This window comes from Oryctolagus cuniculus, chromosome Y, assembly GCF_051225735.1.
Source record: "Oryctolagus cuniculus isolate XC-2025 breed Fujian yellow rabbit chromosome Y, ASM5122573v1, whole genome shotgun sequence".
Classification (NCBI taxonomy): domain Eukaryota; kingdom Metazoa; phylum Chordata; class Mammalia; order Lagomorpha; family Leporidae; genus Oryctolagus; species Oryctolagus cuniculus.
In genome coordinates this window covers 28010370-28033490 of record NC_142889.1, presented here as the reverse complement: position 1 = coordinate 28033490, position 23121 = coordinate 28010370, and the positions used below count along the sequence as shown (strand labels likewise).

The 23121-nt window shown below is 43.6% G+C and overlaps 1 long non-coding RNA gene and 1 pseudogene across 1 annotated transcript; one reads left to right on the top strand and one right to left on the bottom strand.

Moving 5' to 3' along the window:
* Positions 1 to 23121, top strand: part of LOC149119434 (uncharacterized) — a 214413-nt pseudogene that overhangs the window by 4480 nt on the left and 186812 nt on the right.
* LOC149119436 (uncharacterized) lies at positions 1431 to 23035 on the bottom strand. The gene is made up of 5 exons (XR_016228574.1): positions 22898 to 23035; positions 20545 to 20606; positions 7703 to 7803; positions 4628 to 4692; positions 1431 to 4227 (listed from the first exon to the last, which is right to left on the bottom strand). It is a non-coding gene; the product is annotated as an uncharacterized LOC149119436 (long non-coding RNA).

Sequence of the window (23121 nt, the reverse complement as noted above, 5' to 3'; positions counted from 1 at the left end):
CGGGCTGAGGACAGGGCCTGGGTAAAGGCCCTGGGCCAGCACGGAGCCAGGAGGCCGGTGTGGCTGGAGCAGGGGGGTGGGGTGGTGCCCACAGCAGAGGCCCAGGCCTCCCATTCAGGGGGTTATGCCTCCCCCAGGGAGCCCAGGATGCACATTGTCAGCGGGGGGCATTTCCTGCAGAGGTGTGGCCTGGGGGCACCTGTGTGCCTGCCCCTCCCCAGCCCTCAGCAGGAGCCTGGAGCTGCATCACCCTGCCACCAGACCCCCAGCATAGTGTGGTCACATGGCCACCCTGGCACCTGGGAAGGGCCCACATGCCCACCAGGGCCGCGCTGGCCTCGCTGTGCAGGGCTGAGGTCCCTGTCTCTGGAAGCTTCAGAGCCCAGTGGGGCTGAGGTGTCTACAGGAGCAGTGTCTACACTGGGCTGGATGGGTCCAGGCGGGAAAACTGGAACTGCAGGCGGTGTGGCCGTGAGAACCGCTTCCGTGAAGGAAAAAGCGAGGATGTGCGGGGCCAGGACAGGCGCCGGCCACCGCCAGCCTCGGTCTCCCCTGCCCGCTGTCAGGCCACTGCCCAGGCCGGAACTGTGGGCCGGGCACACAGGCAGCCATGTTCGGACCCCAGGAGGCTCTGCTGTGAACTGGCAGTCAGGTGGGGGGGCTTGTGGGCACCGGGCTGGCGCTGAGGAGGGGGTGCTGGCTGAGGGTCTGGGGTCTGGGGGACGAGGTCACGGCTGTGCAAAGGCCCTGGGGCAGGATGGAGCTGTGGGTGGGTGGGTGGGGCCCTAGGGAGCCATGGTGGGGTTTAGGCAGGCAGTCACCCCCCCATGCCCATCTGAGTGCCACCCACCACCTCCCCTGCTGTGTCCTGGCGCTGGGGTGGGGGTCAGGGCACTCCATCTCCTGGCTCTCGGGCACTGCACACTGTGCCCACATCTGAGGCTCCAAGGAGCCGACCAGTCTGCTGCAAACTACAGAATGTGTCCTGAGGCCAGGCCGGACAGGGGCCACGGGGCCATGGGCACCTCCTCACCCCCGCCCCTTACACTGCGCAGATGGGGGCTGGGCCCCTGGGGTGGGTGAGTGAGTGAGTGAATGAATGAATGAGTGGCCCGCCCAAGTAAGGCCCCTCCATCTCCCAGGTCAGTGGCCCAGTATCTGGCCGTCCCCCAGTGCTCAGAGAGGGGCAGGGGCTCCCGGGGGGTCTGAGCTCAGCTGGGCAGGCTTGGCCACCTGCGCAGGGTGGATGTGGCTTGGGGCCAGGTGAGGCTGTGGTGGGGCTGTGACCGGGTGTGAGGAAGTAAGGGAGCCGCGCGAGGCCGCAGACGCTGCACTAGGGGACTTAAAAATGAACACGAAAACACAAATTTTTACAAGAATATGGAATAGCAGTATATCTTATTCATTACTGGAGAGAATGCATAGTGGGACAGAAATTTTACCAGACATCTTGATGTGTTATTAGAAATCCAACCACAGTATAACCATATCATACAGCACACTGGTTCCAATATATTTAAAACAAGAGTAGATAAAAACTGATGTGAAATATATATAGCAATATATATTGGATATATTGGATATATATAGATATAGATATAGATATAGATATAGATATAGATATAGATATAGATATGGCTATATCTATATATGGATAGACCACGGGAGGAAAACAGGAGATGCAGAAACAGGAGGTGCATAGGGTATGGGTATTGGGCATGGGGACATAGAGAAACACCTGGCTGCAGTCAGAGGCATTCTAGAAACCTAAGTATGACAGTGGGTTCAAGCAAAGAGCAGAGAGGTATATAAAGGTTGCCATGAGCTGGAAGCACAGGCAGTGAAGTTACTGCAGGGTAGTAGAAAGATCACTCTGGAGAAGGGAAGCAGACAGTTGAGGGAAGATCTTGGCTTCATGTAAGAGGGGCTGGAGGACATGATGATTGACATGGTGCAGGGAGACACTCAGGAAAATGTGCTGGAGACACAGGGGATGGAGACTCATGCAGCTGGCACGTGCTGCAGGCACAAGGAATAGGGAATGTTGAAAGCTGACATGAATGTCAGAGATGTTATGAATGACAACAAACCAAGGGTGAACAGGCGTCACAGTTAAATGAGAGATAGACACTGGAGAAAATACATGGGTTTCAGACATAGGAATGGAGAGACATGAAGCCTGATATGGCTGCAGGCACATGAGGATGGAGATACTGGGGCAGACAGGACCTGCACACACAGGGTTTGCAAACATATAAGAAAATTAAGGGATTGCAGAAAAATCAGTGCTGAGAGAAAATCTGCATCCTTAAGTGAATACATTAGGACAGCACAAACCAATCATCCCAGCTTCCTTCTTAAGAATTAAAAAAGAAAATGCATGAAGAGTATTTAAATAAAGTCAGGAAAAGGGTAATAACAAGCATCAATAAAATGCTGGTTTCACAAAAGTACTACAGATACATATAAGCAAGGAAGAACATTTTTTAAAATATTAGCAAAATTTATAAGCCAGTAGCCAAGTTTAAGAAATGAAAACAGTGCTATTCTTTACAGGGCTCATAGAACTCACCAAGATATTAAGGTTTTGTGAAATTCTTATGAGTGAAAGTTTGACTCCAAAGAGGCAACTAACAGAATGGGAGAAAATATTTCCAAGCTATGTAACTGATAAAGAAATGCAACAACAACAAAATAAGCAATCCACTTAAGAAATGGTTCAAGGCTGGCACCGTGGCTCAATAGGCTAATCCTCAACCTGCGGCACCGGCACACCGGGTTCTAGTCCTGGTCAGGGTGCCGGATTCTGTCCCTGTCGCTTCTCTTCCAGGCCAGCTCTCTGCTGTGGCTGGGGTGGAACAGTGGAGGACCCAAGTCCTTGGGCCCTGCACTCACATGGGAGACCAGGAAAAGCACCTGGCTCCTGGCCTCAGATCAGCGCAGTGCGCCGGCCACAGTGGCCATTGGGGGATGAACCAACGGTAAAGGGAGACCTTTCTCTCTGTCTCCCTCTCTCTCACTGTCCACTCTGCCTGTCAAATAAATAAATAAATAAATAAATAGAAATGGTTCAAAGGACTCAAACAGATTTTTTATCAAAAGATGAAATTCAAATTGCCAACAGACACATTCAAAAAAGGTTTATGTTCCCTAGCCATCAGGGAACTGAAAATGGAAACCACACTAAGGTTTTTACCTCACCCCAGTTAGAACAGCTTCATAGAGCAACCAAAAAACAATAAATGCTGGTGGAGATTGTGGGGGGAGTACCCTAATACACTGTTGGTGGGAATGTAAACTAGGACAGCTGTTGTGGAAAACAGTATGGAGATTCCTCATACAACAGGAAGCAGGAGGGAGGATGGCAGCATGAGTGGGAGGGAGGGTAGGGTGGGAAGTAGCACTATGCTCCTAAATCTGTATTTATGAAATACATGAAATTATTTACCTTATATAACTAGAAAATTATTTAAAAATTGACTCCAGAGTTAAAAATCTGCTATATTTTTTGAAGTCCAATTTTCAAAAACACAAATATAAGATGAAATAGGAAAATTCCTATATAATTTAATAAGTTGAACAAATTTTTGGAAATCCAAACCAACCAATCAAGAAAAATGTTCCACAAGGAAAAATCTGGGTCCAGACTTATGGAACAATATACACTTCTAAGAGAAAGATAAATAAATAGATAGATAGAAAACCACTGAATTTCCTTGACTTGTTCCAAGTGGACATACACAGAATGTTTTTGAATCTGTTTTGGGAAGCTAGTGTTACACATATGATGCAAATGAGACCAGGGTAAACAATGAAAATGAAATCAAAAAGCATGTCTTTCATAAACTGTGGTACATATATCTGAGCAAAATATGATTATATGAGTTCAATCATCTAGGAAAGCATACCAGATCAAGAACAAATGAGCTACACTAAAAATTGAAGATTTTTAGCATTCTAAAACAAACCCTATCAATCATCCAGAAAGGTGAAAAATAGGAGAAATTACATGACCACTTAAATACTAAAAAGCATTTAATAAAATTCAATATCTGACCAGAAAATAAATCTACTTGTAGCAGAACAGGAAAACACAGACTTCCTTCATGTGATCAAGATAGTCTAAAACGGACACAGCACACTACTTAATACAGGGCCAGTGAAAGCTTTATCCTGGGAAGAGACACGGATGTGACTGTCTTCTCTCCCCATCCCTTCAACTCTGTACTGGAGGAGTGGTCATGAAATCAACAAAAAGAAACATAAACTTTAAATATCAACTTTTAAGCAACTCAATATACATGGATGACACCATTATATGGAGAGAGAATGCACTCTAACCCCAAGCCAAATACAACCGGTAAGTGAATTTAGCAAGACTACCAGGTAGACAATCATTATAAGTCACAGCAAGAAACAGAAAACATTAAAGGACAAAAGGCAAACTAGCAAACACGTATCTACAAGAGGAATTTAAATTATGTAATATCTTCAACATTATTCAAATGCATATTAAACACACATGCACGCACACAAAGGACACAACAGAGAAATGACTCCACAACATGGAGAAAGCAAAGACCCAGACGTCAATGAAGTGCCAGTAGGTCAGGAAATTCTCTCTCACCTGAGTATGGCTTCAGATCACCAGGGCTGTGCAGGAACATGGAGGTGACCCCGCCACTGGGGAATCTGGCAGTAGAGGAGGTGGCTTCAGACCCCAGCCCAGCTCCTCACTCCCCTCACCTGGCAACAGTCCAGCCACACCCACTGTGCCAGGGAGCCTACTGATTGGCTACTGCTTTATGACATCATCCATGCCCACCCGCTTTGCAAACTGTCCAACCAGGCACCCCTTGGGGGAGAGGCAACCAGGTACTCCTGGGAGATTCTCATGTCACAGTCTCTTCTGGGCTGCACTGGGCAAAGTGTCCCTGTGGTGGCTCAGCTTTCTCCCCTCTGCAAAGAGGGAGCTGGAGACTTGAGAAGCAGGAAATGCGGAGAGCTTAGGGCCCGGTGTCTGAGAAGGGGGAGGTGGAATGGGTGGATCCTGCTAGGACTGACTGTCCTGGTCCCTCAACTTGGACTCGCCCATGGGGAGCTCCTGAATTCTGCAGACTCCACCAGGTGAGGGCTGGGCTGGCTCTGGAATATGGGTGACATACCCTGTCCCTACACAGTGACTTAATCCACCAGGGAGGCAACAGGTGATGGCCTAAGTATGTGGGTTCCTACCACTCATGTGGGAGACCAGCATGGAGTTCCTACCCTCAGCTTGGCTGAGCCCCAGCTTTGCAGACATTTGGGGAATGACCCAGTAAATGGATGATCTCTCCTTGTTCTCTGTCACTCTGCCTTTCAAATAAATAAATCTTTAAAAAGTCAAGGAAGAATTTTCTCACCAACCATCTCTTGTTCAATAGCAATGGCTAGAAATATATTCTGAATGAGACATTAACAGACAAATGGGCATTAAGACCATGGGTACATGGCAGGGCTGCTTGGGGCAGACAGTTCTATAACATTTTAGGAGGAATGCTCCCTCTGGACTAAACACTCAGAGATATGCTCTGCCCCTTTCCCTCCCTGCCCTTGCAGTAGCCTTCAGTAATGACTAAATGCCCCTGCCCCAGGATACTGCTTTCAAAACTGTCTGTGGCCACAGAGAAGAGGTGGCCTGGACAGTGGTCACTGAGGAGAGAGAAAAGGCTGGGAACCTTGGGGACTCCTTTCCCTGGCCTGGAGTCCCTGCTTCTATGTCACAAGTCTGCAGCAGAGCATGCCTGTCACCTCCCTCAGCCTGCAACACCTCTATTAACATTGCCCATGACTATGTTAGACTTGGGGAGCACAATGTACTGTCCACTATCTCAAGTCAAACTGCTAGGTTTGCTACAAAGTCATCTTCTCAGTGCATCCCTCCCAGGTCATGAGGTTGGGAAGAAATCTCCCAGCTGGTCAGAGGCTTCTGACATGACCTGTGTTGGGTGGGGGGTGGCCTGTACCCATCTGTGAGTGGGACCTGTTCTCTCAGCTGCAGCTCTACCGGCTCAATCCTTGGTGTCTGGAAGGATTCACCAATGAAGCCTTGGCAGTGTGTGTGTGTGGGGGGGTGTGGGGGTGTGTGTGGGGGTGTGTGTGTGGTGGGGGAGGGTAGTCAGGTGGCTGCTGTCCCCATTAAAATGCAGTAGTGGAAACACTGTCCCTAGGCACTTCTGGGTAAGCTCTGTGCTTGCTCTGCCCTCTTCTCCAAGGACTCATCCAGGATGTACCACTTCTCCATGGGCCCCTCTGACTTTTTCTTTTTTAAAAGATTTTATTCACTTTTTGAGAGGTAGAGCCACAGACAGAGAGAGGGAGAGACAGAGAAGGAGATCTTCCATCTGCTGTTCACTCCCCAAATGGCTGCAATGGCTGGAGCTGTGCCCATCCATAGCCAGGAACCAGGAGCTTCACTCAGACCTCTCATGTGGGTGCTGGGGCCCAAGCACTTGGGCCATCTTCCACTGTTTTCCCAGGCTATAGCAGAGAGCCACATAGGAAGAGGAGCAGCTGGGACTTGCACTGGCACCCATATGCAATGCTAGTGCCACAGATGGAGAGTTAGCCTGCTATGCCACAGTGCCAGCCCCCTGACTTTTTCTTTAAGGGGGGTGAGGGTATGGGTAGAATAAGGCTTCAGGCTCTGCCTGTGTGCTAAGGGAAGGTAATCATAGAGGGCCAAAGAGGCTATACCCTAGAATCCCCAGGTTCTGTGCCTGTTCCTATCTGCTTCTTCTCAGGTAGTTTTCTTTTCTTTCTTTTCTTGCATCTGTCATCTAAAGATTGTGAGTCTTGCATTAGCTGCACACACACTTTTATCTAGGGCTGGCTGGTTCAGGTGTTTTGCATTCTTCTCCTGCAGTCTCCATGCTGCCTCAGGGAGTGCTGGCTTGTGGTCATTACAACTTTTGACTATTGGGGTCTCACCCACAGTATTAGATAAGTACATCTCTAAAGCGATTTAAAATAATTTCTGTGTTTGGAAATGAAGTGGTTGCCATTACTGATTTGACTACATGTCTGTTTAAATGACTAACTCTGGGGCCAGCACTGTGCTGCAGTGGATTAAAGCCCCAGCCTGCAGTGCTGGCATCCCACATGGGTGCCAGTTCCAGTCTCAGCTGCTCCTCTTCTGATCCAGTTCTCTGCTATGTCCTGAGAAAGCAGTAGAAGATGGTCCAACTCCTTGGTCCCCTGCACCCACATGGGAGACCCAGAAGAAGCTCCTGGCTCCTGACTTCAGATGAGCTGGTTGTCGCAGTCATTTGGGGAGTGAACCAGCAGAATGGAAGACCTCTCTCTCTCTCTCTCCCTCTCTCTGTAACTGTCTTTCAACTAAGTAAAATAAATCCTTTAAAAAATGACTAACTCCACCTTGACTTAATTATTGATTTCCCAGTTGGAAGTTAATAGATTTTTTTAGAAAGCTTTTAATAAATAAATTTCATAGGTACTTCTATAATTTAACAATTCTTAACCCCAATCCCACCTTCCCACTCCCAAACTGCCCACCTCCTACTCCCTCTCCCATCGCATTCTTCATTAAGATTCATTTTTAATTATCTTTATATAGAAAAGGTCAACTCTATACTAAGATTTCAACTGTTTGCACCTACATAAACACACAAAGTATAAAGTACTGTTTGAAGACAAGTTTTACCATTAATTGCAGTAGGTTAAGTATGTGATGTTGGCATTCCACATCAGAGTACGGTTGGAGTCCCAGCGCTCCACTTCTAGTCCAGTTTCCTGTTAGTGTACCTGAGAAGACAGAGGAAGTTTCAACTGCTAGAGCTCCTACCACTCACGTGGGATACTCAGATGGAATTCTGATCCCCAGCTTCATCCTGACCAGACCTGGCTATTCTGGCCATTTTGGGAGTGAAACATTAAATGGAATATCTGTATCTTCTCCCTCCCAACCCTCAGTATAATCGCCATTCAAATAGACTAAATTTTTTTTGATATTCATGTACCATTTTTGCATAATATGCATTTTCCATGAAGTTTTTGAAGACTGTTACATGTATGGATTTCAAAGTTGGTTGCACAAAGAAAAGGTCCTTTAATTCAACTCTGCACAAGTTTTTGAAAACCTCTCATTTTTTTCTATTTTCTGTAAATAATATATATTTGCATTTCTTGCAAAATATTGATTGTATTTCCTTCCTCATTTTGTCCCCAATGATATCATTCTAGTTTGATTTTCACTTTTTATCTGCACAACTGTATTCTGTCTTGGAATTTCTTCTCATTTCAGTCTATCCTATGTGAAGTGATTAGATAAAACTTCTTGGAGAACAGTTTTTGTGTTGTTACTCTCCTGTACAAAAGTGGTTAAGAAAACAAAAAGGAATATTCATATTTCATTAAGAATAAAATACAAAATCTTTAGTCAGATGATTACGGATATCATAAATCCAATGGCCTGTTAACTTCTTTTTTAAAAAAAAAAGGCTTATTTATTTGAAAGGCAGAGTGACAGGGAGGGAGATAAAGGGAAGGAAGGAGGGAGGAAAGGAAGGGGAGGGGGAGAGGGAAAAGGGAGAGAGAGAGAGTGAGCATGCAACCAGGGTTTGGGGGGATTAATCTGATGATTCACTCACCAAATGCCCAGAACAGGTGGGATTGGGTCAGGCTGAAGCAAGGAGCCAGGAATTCCATTCAGATCTCCCACATGGGTGTTAGAGACCTAAGTACTTGGACCATCATCTGGTGCCACCCATGCACATTAATAGGAAGCTGGGTGAGAAGCAGAAGCAGGGTTCAGTCCCAGGCATTCTGATATGTGTTGTAGACATCCCAAGTGGGAGTTTAACCCACTGCACCATAATGCCATCACTTGAAGTTTATTTGACATTTCTTTGATATTTTATGCTTCTCTGGCATTTTGAATTGCTTTACCTACTGGTACTATGATACAGCAGGTTACTCTCTCACCAGTGATGCTGGCATCCCATATGAGCACCCTCTTGAGTCTCGGGTGCTACATTTCCCATCCAGCTTCTGGCTAATGCATCTGGAAAGAAGCAGATGATCCACGTCATTGAGTCCCTTCCATCCACATGGGAAACCTGGATGGAGTTCCAGCTCCTGGGTTTGGCCTGACCCAGCCCCAGCCAATGTGACCATTTGGGGAGTAAGCCAGCAGAAGGGAGATGGATCTCTCTCCCTCACTCTGCATTTCAAATAAGTAAGTAAATCTTTAAGAAATAAATTTATTTTTCAATATGTTTCTCCTTAGCTTCTAGAATAGCATTTTCCCTTGGTGCTACTGCTATCTGTTGACTTGTCTTTCTCAGTCTCTTAATGGAGCACAACGCATCTCCCAAATGTTGATATCCTGTCACAGATGTTTGGCCTCTTCTGTTCTCTAAGTTACAGACTCTTGAGCACCTAAATAACTCTCATGCATAACCTTGCCTATACATGCCTGAAGACTCCAAAATCTCAGATTTCAGGTCTGACTTAACTTTCATTTTCAAATGACCGATGAAAAAACATGTCTGGAAGATATCATTTAGCCCTGTGGTTAAGATGCTGGTGTCACACACTGGAGTTAATGGGTGTGATTCCCAGTTCCTGCCTCTGGGAGGCAGCAGTGTGATGACTCAAATGATTGGGTTCCCTGCTCCTTGACCACCTCTGGACATTGTGGGTATTTGAGCAGTGAACCAGAGGGTGAATACCCCTTCTCTTCCTGTCTTTTTGCCTCTCAAATTAAAACACAAAACAAAACAAAAAACCCATGTCTATGTCTTCCAATAAAATGACTTAATGGCTAAAAGCAGTTTCATTGTTAAATTCAGCAAAAATAATTCTTGGTTGTAAATGATATTTGAATAATGAATAATTGTAAATCAAACTTACATAATGGATCGGGAAGAGAGAAAGATGTTGACAATGATTTTTACATTTCACTTTGATACTTCTTTGTCATGTAACCTTAAAAAATCCATGTGAATTCATTGTGCCTAAGTTTGATGTTCTTAAAATTATGGGCTCATCTAGTTGAGGCAGTAGTTTAAAGGGAAGTGGTCAGAATCTTAGAAATCATCTTATTTCTGCCCAAAACAGTTAAGAGACATCGGCAAGTCATTTTATCTCTGTAGTTCTTTCTCCCTTGTAACATAAGAAGACATCTTTCTATTTAAAGGATTTATTCTACACATTCCTATCTTAAGGTAAGGTTCACATGACTGTGAAACATTTTGTGTCTGCCAGGTCTTCAATTCTACTGCATTGTTAGCAGTGTAATATCAAGCTGGCACTGAAGATGAAGTGCTAAACAACATAGGACTGCCAGGGCTTATTAGGAGCTACAAATAATTGAGTTCATGAAAATGTTTAAATTTAAAAATAGAATCACTCTATTATTGTTCAGAATCAGTATAGTTACCAATTTTTTTGTTTATAATAATTGAGTATCAGTAGCTTCATTTCTGATAGTATATCCCTGGTATTATATATTGTAATATTGTACAAAAGTATATATTATATATTGTAGTTATACAATATTTATAGACTAACTAAAATTATAGGTATCAATATTTATTGCTTTTTTCTTTTATTGGATTTTATCATAGCATATGTCAATAAACCTTTCTATTTTAAATTAATGACTAATGAGATTATCCACTGTTCAGCCTCCTGGCTTTGCCTGACCCACTCTGCAATGCTGTAGATATTTGAGAAGTAAACCAGAGGATGAAAGATCTCTTCCTTCTCACTCTCTCTTGCTGTAACTCTGCCTTCGAATAAATAACTAAATTTGTAAAACAAAAATATTATCCACTGCAAATTGAATATAATCAGAAGGAGAAATTCAAATTGGAAAGTATAACAATTTGGTAAAAGATAAAGGCATTTGTTATATAGTAAAGAGATTATTATGCAACCCAGTATTCTCCTAAATTGTATGGAGGAAAAGGAGCACTGGTCATTGACTCTCACCCTTAGAGGTTTACTTGGCATCTCTATCTATTTTTTGGGTTTTTAAGGCACCAATATATTTATAAATCCAAGTTTATATATTTAGTTATTTAGAAGGTGGTTAATCACCTTGCCACCCACCTCCAGTCACACACACACACACACACACACACACACACACACACAATCTGGTTAGGAATGCAATCAATCCATTGAGAAGTTTAATCTCTCTGGGCAACTTAATTTAATACTACAGCTATCAATTTTATGTAGCTTTGCTAATGCTACAGCAAAGCAGGACTGTTTTAAAATTTTATCAGTTACAAAAGGAAACAGTCATGGTTTGTACACATTACATTTATAATTTATCTAAATATTTTTGTATTTTCAATCTTTGTATTTAAAAGTTGTTTTATTTTCATTGAGCTCACAAATACTTTTATTTAAGCACTGATATTAATCTATCTGTCTTTAAACATTCTCTTTCCTTGTCTGTCTGGGTTGTGCAGACAGTATCCCCTCTGAGACCTCAATCTCTTAGTTCCTCAGTGGTTCCTGAATCTTTGATGATGCATTACAGCGGGTTACTCATTCATTATTGTCATCAGCAGCCTCACTGACAGAATCAGCTATCTGATTCACTGTGGACCTTCTTTGCCACAGGCTGGAGGAAGACAAGTGCAGTTTTATCTTATATGACTGTCTATAGGCTATCCTGCAAGCCCTGCACTGAGAGGAGATATGGAATGTCTTTGTTCCAAGCTGGCATACCTGGTGCTATGAACTATTTCCCAATTCTTAGTTATTTCATTTCAATCTCTGGGTAATACTCATTTCATTATTTTAATTCTAATTAGTAACTAGTGAACTCATAGGTAATTTTTTTTAAGTACTTTTAATTGTTTTTCAGGAAGAGTTTGCTGTTGATGAGGGTTACATGGGTTAAGGATTGATGTGACTGATTAAGATTTCTGTCTTTTTTCTGTTTCTAAAATCAGTCATTGCAGGATCACTAAATCAATCTTGTTTTAGTATGCTACTATGCACACTGTTCCAGGATGTACTTCCTCGACTCAGGGTTGAGCTGAGAAGTGGAGCAGGGGAGTAGCATTGTTATTATTTGACTTGGAAGCCTCATGTCATTCATTAGAGCAGTAGGGAGGTAGCAGCATGCATGTCATCTTTGCCAGCTAATGTGTGAAATGGGAAAAGTGTGCATATGTTTTGTTGCCTAAGCTTAGGTTAGTATTCATGGATAAATTAGAAAAGCTTAGTAATGAAAGCCAGGAAGTGATTAATAGTGTTTTAGTAATCCAAGAATATTTTCTCTCTTCTCTCTCTCTCCTATCTCTCTCTGTCTCCTTTTGTCTCTGTACTTATGCCTTCCAAATGAATAAATGAATCTTTATAAAAAGCCACCACCCTATCTCTGGTTATAGTTTCTCCAAGTTGCCTTGCTGAGGTTGGAAGTTAGAAGAGCTAATGTGTGCTCTAAAGAAAGGGCTGAACCAATCATTTACTCTTGGATATAATTATGTGTTGCTCCCTTTGGATCTTCTTTAAATTTTTTTTTCTCTTAGATAGTAGTCCTGAGCCATAGGCTACTATGACTATCTGATGATTCAGATATGCTGAAACGCATAAACAAAAATGCAGGATTGAAAAAGAAACCAATTTGTTGAAATATGGTAATCAAAATATTAAAAAGAAAAAAATGGTAGAGAAGATGTTCACTTCCTGGGAGATGGAATACACACACTTTTCCCTATTTCTTCCCTTTGAATATAACTAAAACATTTGTACATTATGGAGGAAACAAACATAAAAAGTCTGAAATGTAGGAGCCAGCATTGTGTTATAGTGGGTTAAGCTGCTGCCTGCAATGCCAGCATCCCATCTGGAAACAAGTTGGTGTTCCAGCTGCTTCTTCTTTTTTTTTTTTTTGACAGGCAGAGTGGACAGTGAGAGAGAGAGACAGAGAGAAAGGTCTTCCTTTGCCGTTGGTTCACCCTCCAATGGCCGCCGTGGCCGGCGCACTGCGGCCGGCGCACTGCGCTGATCCGATGGCGGGAGCCAGGAGCCAGGTGCTTTTCCTGGTCTCCCATGGGGTGCAGGGCCCAAGCACCTGGGCCATCCTCCACTGCACTCCCTGGCCATAGCAGAGAGCTGGCCTGGAAGAGGGGCAACCGGGACAGAATCCGGTGCCCCGACCGGGACTAGAACCCGGTGTGCCGGCGCCGCTAGGCGGAGGATTAGCCTAGTGAGCCACGGCGCCAGCCATCCAGCTGCTTCTTATCCAGTTCCCTACCAATGTGCCTGGGAGAGCAGCAGAGGATGGTTAAAATGCTTGGTTCCCCACCACATACAAGGGAGACCTTGAAGATGCTTCCATCTCCTGGCTTCAGTCTGGCCCATCCCTGAGTGTTGTGGCCATTTGGAGAGTGACCCAATGGATGGAAGATCTCTCTCTTCCTCTTTCTGTAACCATTTTTCAAATTAAAAAATAAATCTTTAAAAAAAAAGATGAAATGTAGAGAGATGTAGGACAAACAACCAGAGACTAGACCCAAGGAATGAGATGAGATGGTGGAAAGTTCTCTAGCTTGTCCTTTTGCCTAATATATGTCACACTTGGGCCCCAACAACTGGTAACCCAGAAATGCCAGGAGAAAGACAAAAAATGCCCCAACTAAAGCTCTATTTCCTAAGGCAAATGATCAGGAAAGGAGCAGCCTCACAAGACAGATCTGTTTGGGGTTGTCTCTCCTTGTTGGGTGTCAACATAAGCCAGCACAGAACCTGGACTTAGCTCCAATCTGAGAACACAGCAGGACTGCTTCTATAGGAAAAGCACATCCCAAACCAGCTGCAGCATGTTTGGCTAAATAGGATGTAGGTTCTCATCATAATTACTCACTCAGACTCAGAAAAGCACTTGTCATACCAAGAACCAGACAAATCTCAACTTGCATAAACCCAATAAGTAGATACCAACAATGAGAAAGCAGAGATGTTAGAATTATCTGACAGGGCTTAAGGCAACAATTATACATTTGACTGCCTATATTTGCAAAAGAAATGATTGTCTTTATAAAGCAAAACAAATTCAAGAATCAGCAAAAAATCCTGAAACCAATAAATCCAATGAGGTCTTAGAGTTCAAGATAAACAAGCAAATTCAGTAGTATTTGTATAAAATAGCAATGAATTACAGGCAACAAAATGAAAACTCTAATGCAACTGTAACCACTCAAATGAAGGAAAGGGGTCAGCATTATGGCACAGTGGGTTAAGTTGCTGTGCGTGGTACTGACATCTCATATGGTCAACGGTTTGGGTCCCAGCTGCTCTACTTCCAATCTAGCTCCCTAATATGTCTTGGAAAGCAGCAGAAGATGGCCCAAGTCCCTGGGTCCTTGCACCCATGTGGGAGACCCAGATGAAGCTATTGTCTCCTAGTGTTCTTCAACCCAGCTCAGCCCTGGCAGATGTGACCATTTGGAATAAGGAAGAAGGAGATAGGGAAGAAAGGGAGGATGAGATGTATCACTAAGTTCTTAAGATTGTGTATATGAAATACATCAAATATGTTCCTGTTACATATATAAATTCTAAAAAGTAAATAAACCAATGACTCCTAATTTTAAAATATCACATATTATATTTTGGTTAGACTGTTTTTATAGGCAAAAATTGTTTTGGAACTAGAGAGAGAAAGTTGTGACCTAGCTAAAATAACTTTCACATTTATCCTATTCAAAGAGGATTTGTTATTAAAAGGCAGAGCCTGTAGTTTATTCAGTCAATACAAATTCATGGAGCATATAGAATGTGCCTTCCCAGGCAATCAAGTCTCCCATTTGCCTCATCACTTAGTTTGTTTTTCTTGCAAGCATTTGTCATAATCTAGAACTACCTTGTTGCTTTATTAGGTAACTTGTTCTTGACATTTGAACCCACAAGATTGTACATTCCACATGGGTAGGAATTTCTTTTATTCCTCTGGGTGTCAGTAGGGCCTTGTTTGAGTAGGCAGTCGATGAGTATATTTTGAATGCAAGCTTGGGCCAGAGATTAATGAACTATTGTGCCTTAAGAAGATGAGCTGGATCTTGAAGAATGGATCAGATAAGGGAAGATTAAGGGAAAGGGGAACAATCCAGACAGAAGGTCATCAAGAGTAAAATCCTAATGGCTTTTATAGCAGTATTTGCTGCCCTCCCAATTAGAATAAACAGCAAAAACATTGAAGCTATGATTTTACATTAGATACTTTTGGGGAAAAAATAAAGTTGTCAGGGTAGGGACAGACTGTAAGGAACATCCAAAGCCAGACAGGATTTTGGAGCTGGAAGTGTTTTTAGGGATCCAGTCAACTCCCTTAGAGTGAAGTAACTGAGGAACTAAGGGGTGATGGGCACCTGGTTAACCAGAAACTTAATTCTGTACGATCAGAATCTTATTCATTAACTTAAATCCAGTGCTCTAAGGTAATTTGGAAATATTTTAATAGAGAACAATATATGGTAAAATGGTGTTTATGGAAAGAAATCTGGGGCTGGTGCTGTGGTGTAGTGGGGAAAGCTACCACCTGCAGTGCTGGAATCCCATGTAGGCACCAGTTTGAGTTCTAGTTGCTCCACTTCCAATACAGCTTTTTTCTATGGCCTGGGAAAGCAGTAGGAGATGGCTCAAGGGCTTGGGCCCTTGCACCTGTGTGTGAGACCTGGAAGAAGCTTCTGGCTCCTGGCTTCAGATAGGCTCAGCTCCAGCCATTGCAGCCAACTGGGGAGTGAACCAGCAGATGGAAGACCTCTCTCTCTCTCCCTTTTTCTGCCTTTCTTTCTCTGTGAACTCTGACCTTCAAATAAATAAATAAATCTTAAAAAAAGAAATCTTACTCCATATTTAAGGCATATTGGAAGAAAATCTAATTCAAGGGAACACACAAATACTAGGAAGTAAAACTGGCATGACACAAATGAAGCCTTGATGAGGTGGTGAATATATGAAGGGGAAAGAACAAATTCACACTGGAGTGTAAACAAACAGAACAAAATCAATGCTACTGTTTCAATGGCTCTTCTGGAGAAAATAGCTCTTGGCCTGAGGATATTTTTGTTCAGTCCCACCTAGAATATTTACATGATTTGTTTTCAGTTACATGTTTTTTAAAATATTCATTTTGTTATATGAAAGGCAGAGTTACTGAGAGGCAGATTCAGAGAGAGAACAATTGAGGACTTCTATCCACTGGTTCACTCCCAAAAATGGCCACAATGGCCAGAACTGGGCTGATCCAAATCCAGGAGCCAGGAGCTTCTTCCAGGTCTCCTTCCTTTGGAGCAGGGGCCCAAGGACTTGGGCCATCTTCTACTGATTTCTCAGGCCATAGCAGAGAGCTGGATCAGAAGCAGAGCAGCTGGGTCTCAAACTGGTGCCCATATGGGATGCCAGCACTGCAGGTGGCTTTTCTTGCTATGCCACAGCACCGGCCCCTTCAGTTACATTTTGAGAATACATTTTTGATTGGATTATATATTTGAAATGCAGAAATACAGAAAGAGGAGAAAGAGAGACAGAAAGGGAGAGGGAGAGAGAGGTGTTCTACCTGCTGGTTCACTTCTTCAAATGACCACACTGGCTGGGATTGGGCCAAGCCAAAGCCAGGAGCCAGAAGCTTCTTCAAGGTTTCCTATGTGGGTGCAGGGTCCCAAGCACTTGGGCCATCCTCTACTGTTTTACCAGGGATATTGGCAGGAAGCTAGATTGGAAGTGGGGTAGCTAGGACATGAACTTGTGCTCATATGGGATGCTGGTGCTGCAGATGGTGGCTTAACCAGCTACTGCACAGTACTGGCCCCAAGGGCATGCAGTTTTAGTTAAGAGTTTTTGGGGGTTGGCACTGTGGCATAGCATGTAAAGCTGCCACCTGCAGTTCCAGCATCCAATATGGGCTCCGACTCCAGTCCCAGATGTCCACTTCCAATACATCTCTCTACTACAGTTACCTGGAAGAAACTCTAGGCTCTTGGTTTCAGATTGAGCCCAGCTCCAGCCATTGAGTGCACCAGCAGATGGAGGATCTCTCTCTGCCCCACCTCTGTATAACTCTTTCTTTCAAATAAATCTTAAAGAGTCCATGCATCATTCAGCCAATCAATAAATTAATGATATCATCAGTGAGCAATGGGTCCTGACTATCTTGCAAGACATAATAATTATAACTGAATATTATATAATTATATAATATTATAAAAATAATTCCATGAATTATTTTTGTAAACTTTCATTGAGATGGGTTATCTCCAAATATTGTATGGTCTGGTCATGATGGATTATGAGCCAAAAATCAGACCTTTGCTTAATGCCATTTCCTCAGATTACAGTGCATTTCTTAACTCCAGGTGATTCCTCTTTTTATCTGTAAGGCCAAGAAGAGGCTCTTTTGAGTTGTTACAGTCACCTTGAATGACTGCAAACTTCACCTTAACTAAGATGTTAAAAATCAGGTTAAATTTGTGTGGTTGGGCCAGCACTGTTGCACAGTGGATTAATTCTCTGCCTGTGGTGCCAGCATCCCATGTGGACACAAGTTCTAGTCCTGGATGCTCCTCTTCCAATCCAGCTCACTGCTATGGCGTGAGAGAGCAGTGTTAGATGGCTCAAGTGCTTGGGCCCTGTGAGACCCAGAAGACGCTCCTGGTTTCTGGCTTCTGGCTTCAGATCAGCTCAGCTCTGGCTGTTGTGGCCATTTGGAGAGTGAACCAGCAGATGGAGGACCTTTCTCTCTGGCTCTCCCTCTCACTGTCTGTAACTCTACCTCTTAAATAAATGGATAAAATCTTTTAAAAAAAGGAAAAAAATTGTAGTCACCATGTAGTAAATTAATTTCTTATGCTGTCAAAAAGCATCTAAGCCAGAATTGAGGAATCTGTACATGTCAAAGCTTACCAATTCAATGGCAGGGATGCTCTATAAGATCAGGCTAACTCTTTTAGCTGTGATTTTGGGCTTACATAGGAAAACAAAGTTAGAAATACTGTGACACCTGGCACAGGGTAGGCACCTCCCTGTCCCACACCACCCAAATATACATTGTACACTTCCATCTATGATACCTGTCATGTCCCAGAAATTCACTACTGTTTCTCTTCTCTCCAACACAATGATAGAAATTTGAACCATGAATGGTAAAATATTGTGGTTGAATAACAGCACCTGTACAAGAGACATGCTCCAGTGAAAATTTTGGGGATTGTTTCAAGTGATGTCATGATAGATAACACAAACTGTTCTATTTGTTTTTTCAGAGTGCCTGTATGAAATTACTCTATGTTAAAACATTTCTGTTTCAAACAGAGTGACAAAACATTATCAAAATGAAGAAATTGATAGGAACATTATGTAGTGTATACTTGCAGGGTTATGTGATTTCTCATATTAAATCAGTCTCTTAAAAATGTGCTGGATAAACTGGATCTCCACATGTAGAAGCATAAAACTAGACCCCTGCCTTACACCTTACCCAAAAATCCACTCAAAATGGGTCAAACACCTGAAGCTATGACCCAATACTGTCAAATTCTTAGAGAATATTGGGGAAACTCTGCTTGACATTGACATAGATAAAGATCCTTGGAAAGACCCCAGAAACACAGGCAATCAAATCAATATTGACAAATGAGATTACATTAATCTGAGAATCTTCTGCACTGCAAAAGAAACACTCAGCAGTAGCCGGCGCCGTGGCTCAATAGGCTAATCCTCCACCTTGCGGTGCCGGCACACCGGGTTCTAGTCCTGGTCGGGGCGCCGGATTCTGTCCCGGTTGCCCCTCTTCCAGGCCAGCTCTCTGCTGTGGCCAGGGAGTGCAGTGGAGGATGGCCCAGGTGCTTGGGTCCTGCACCCCATGGGAGACCAGGAAAAGCACCTGGCTCCTGGCTCCTGCCATCGGATCAGCACGGTGCACCGGCTGCAGCGGCGGCCATTGGAGGGTGAACCAACGGCAAAGGAAGACCTTTCTCTCTGTCTCTCTCTCTCACTGTCCACTCTGCCTGTCAAAAAAAAAAAAAAAAAAAAAAAAAGAAACAGCAAAGTGAAGGGGGCAACTGACAGAATGGGAAGAAATATTTGCAAACTATGCAACTAATAAAGGGTTAATATCCAGAATCTATAAAGTGCTCAAGAAATTCAATAACAACAAAAAAATCCAGTTAAGAAATGAGCAAAGGACTTTTCAGGCATTTGTCAAGAGAGGAAATTCAAATGGCCAACAGATATTTGAAAACATGCTCAGGATCACTAACCATCAGGGAAATGTAAATCAAAACCACAATATTTCACCTCAACAGGCTCTCATACAGAAATTAAACAACAAATGTTGGGAAGGATGTGGTGAGAAAGGTGCCCTAATCCACAGCTGGTGAAAATGTAAGCTGGTACAACCACTATGGAAGACAATATGGAGAGACCTCAGAAATCTGAATATATACCAATCCTATGATACACCATCCCACTTCTAGAATTTACCCAAACAAAAAGAAATCAGCATATGAAAAACTTATCTGTTCCACCATGTTCACTGCAGCACAATTCACAAGAGCTAAGATATGGAATCAATCAAGTTCTCCATCAACTGGTGACTGGATAAAGAAATTATGGTGTGTGCGTGTGTGTATATGTACACACACCATAATTTCTTTATCCAGTCACCAGTTGATGGATTACTAATAACCTGTAAAAAAATATGTCTTTTGCAACAAAATGGATGCAACCGGAAACCCTTATACTTAGTCAATTAAATCAGTCTTAAAAACACAGATACTATGTTTTCCCTGATCTGAGGTAACTTATAGAGTACCTGAAATGTAATGCATTGGAGTGAAGTGAACATTTTGAGAATCAATAATTACTTACAGCCTGTCTCTTTCATTGAGGAACTGTTTTTTTTTTTTTCATACTATTTGTTGAACTCCTTTACTTAGTGTAGGATTAACTGAATGATCATTAAATACACTGAAATTAGCTTTTTGTAAAAAATTAAGAGAGGGAATGGCAAAGGGAGAAGGAAGAAGAATTGGAGAATGGGTGGGAGGGAGGATAGAGTGGGAAGTATCATGATGTTCCAAAACCTATACATATGAAATACATGAAAGTTACATAACTTACATAAAATTTTAACAAATCTTAAAGACAAAGATGCCAGTAGGCAAAATGCTTAAGTACAAAGACAAATACTTATGTTTGCTGTTGATGCAAAAAAAAAAAAAAAAAAAAAAGTCCACAGGGGAATGACAGATTCTCTCAGAACTAAGCATCTTGTAAACATATGCAATGGAAAAGCAGACTCAAGCTCAACCAAGAACACAGCCACTGTGCTGTTTAAGGCTAATTTGTCTTTCCCACTTGGTGTCAATATACTAAAAAGTAAGGGATTAAAAAGATGTTCTAGGCTTCTGTGACTGTTGAGTCTATTTCTCCTCTTGTGAGCTGCTCATTTGTTGGGGGGACACAACCTTTCTAGACTCTTGCAATATTTGCAGTAGGTCAAATTCAAGGTTAACTCACATTTGCTGGCCCACAGCTCCTCGAATCCTTCTGACCACAGCAGTGCTTCCTCTGGGGGAGGCCTGCAAGAGAAGTTCTGCAATTAAGAGGGCACATATCAGGTCCCCTTTCCAGCTCAGCTGTTCAGGTTTGTGAGCACAGGATTCTCAATTTAAGTAATGAAAGTTTGTTGTTTGCTTTTCTTGCTGGTTTTGGGCTTCCCAGGAGTGGAAGAATTTTTGCAAGAAATAACTCAATCATGTCTTCCAATCTTTTAATCTTAAAAAAAAAATCACTAAGAAGACAGGTTTGAAAGCACAACTACAGCTGAATATATTTTTATCCAATAAAGCTGTCTAGTAGCTACAGACAAACCAAATGAGACAAAAACAAGTAGCAATCTTATCGACCTAATATTTAAACTTAGCATCGAATTACTGAAGTTTCCTCAGTTCCTCAGACTGTAACTACTAATGTTAAGAGTAAAGGTCAGAACTACCTTAAAATCACAAAGATATGATTTTTTTAAAGTTTTATTTGTTTATTTCAAAGTCAGAAGTACACAGGAGAGGAAGAGAAAGAGAGAGAGTGATCTTCCATCCACTGGTTCACTCCCCAATTGGCTGCAATAGATGGAGCTGTGCTGATCCGAAGCAAGGAGCTTCTTCCAGGTTTCCTACATGGGTACAGGGACCCAAGGACTTGGGCCATCTACTACTGCTTTCCCAGGCCATAGCAGAGAGCTGGATTGGAAGAGGAGCAGCCAGGACTTGAACCCACACCCATATGGGAATGTACCACTGCAGGCAGTGGCTTTACCTGTTACACCACAGCACCAGCCCCATCACAAAGATATCTTAATATATTGTACATTCCAAACAGCAGATGATGGGACCTGGCACCATGAATTAAGGCACCCACCCCATATTGGCAATGGTTTGAATCCAGGCTGCTCCACTTTCAATTCAGTTCCCTGCTAATGCAGCTGGGAAAGCAGTGGTGGATGCCCCAAGTCCTTGGACCCCTAAGCCCTAGTCCAAGACCCAGAAGAAACTCCTGTCTCAGCCTCACCCAGCCCCTGGTCCTTGTGGCCATTTAGGGGAGTGAACCAGAGGTTGGAAGACTTCCCTTGTTCTGCCTCTCCCTCTTTGTAACTCTGACTTTCAAATAAACCTAAAAAAAAAAAAAAGATGCTATTTCTGGCCCAGAAATGGTGGCAGTTTATTTGCAAGGTTAATTGCTTTCCACCTTCAGTCCTGGATGCACCAGAGACCATGCATAGGGAGTGATGAGTGACGACTGGCCCACAGCCTCACACCCCTCTGACCCACAACACTCCTTTGAGGAAGACACTGCAGAACTATGATTTGTTCCACAGTCATGACTGTGTGAGAACGGCTTTATCATGAAAAAGTGAGAAAGGACTCAAAAGGAAGTCTTCAGCCAGCAAAAACACGTCCCCTGATATGAGCAGGCATACAAGATTAAGTTAATCAGATTCATGAGCTGGAAAACTATGCCCCCAACCCCTATGTATTCCACCTGTATTCCCAACTTGCCAAGCAGACAACTAATCACGCCCCTTTGGGGAGTGCATAAAAAGCATGGAGCCCTCTGGGCCTGCCCTTGCCCTCCCAAGCCTCCAGGCACACAGCTTTTTAGCAGCCCCTCCGGTGTCTGCCCACACCACATGGTTTTGTGGTCATTCCCACCTGCACGGTTTTTCCTCTCCCCATGGCTCTGGCCTGTGAAGGCTTGTACATGGCCCTTGTTCACCCCACGTCTCTTAGTGTGGGGCCTTCTGGCTGCCTCGGGAGCCTGCTGGCTTGCCCCGCCACTGCTCTTCTGCCCACGTGCTCTCTCTCCCTTGCAGCCTCTGGTCTACTCCCTGGAAAAGCCTGGTGTGCCACAGCCGCTTTCAATTTCTCACCCCCTTCCTCTTGGTAAATCCCTCACCTTCCTGTGTATTTCTCTCACACTCAATGCTAGACTGTACCATGTTTTCTCATTTACAGAAACTCGATATTTAGAATTCTTGTCTAAATAGACAAGGACCCTCAATATATCAATCTTGATTTTAAAATAAAGGTAAACGATGTCCCACCCACCCCCTCCCCCCAGCAGCAGCACAGGATGATCAAGAGCACAGCGTGGCCAGGGTTCCTGGGACGAAACTGTTCTCAGCCACACACAAGGCCGCTCCACCTGCCTCCTTGCAAGCCCTCCCCGAGTGTCCACACTCAGAAAGTGAGCACAGCCCTCGTAGATACAATTTCCCCGGGTAAATTCGTATTGTGCACTTGGCTTTTCTGCAGACGTTCAGGTTACAGGGTATCCCAAAGTGCCGCGTGTGTAGCAAGCCACATGTACTCACGAGGACCAGTTCATCTTCTCCAGCTTTTCCACACTCTTGGTGTCATGCCGTACCAGTCCCCGCACACACAGACTACTAAGCCGCAGCCCTCAGCGGGCCGCAGCCTTTACAGCCGGCCGGCGTGGAGGCGGGTCTCTGGGGGCCAGCCCCGCTCTTCTAGAGCAATGATTGGCTGAAGGCCTACGGCAAGGGCAGAGCCTGAGCCTGCGCTGGGCACTGAAGCC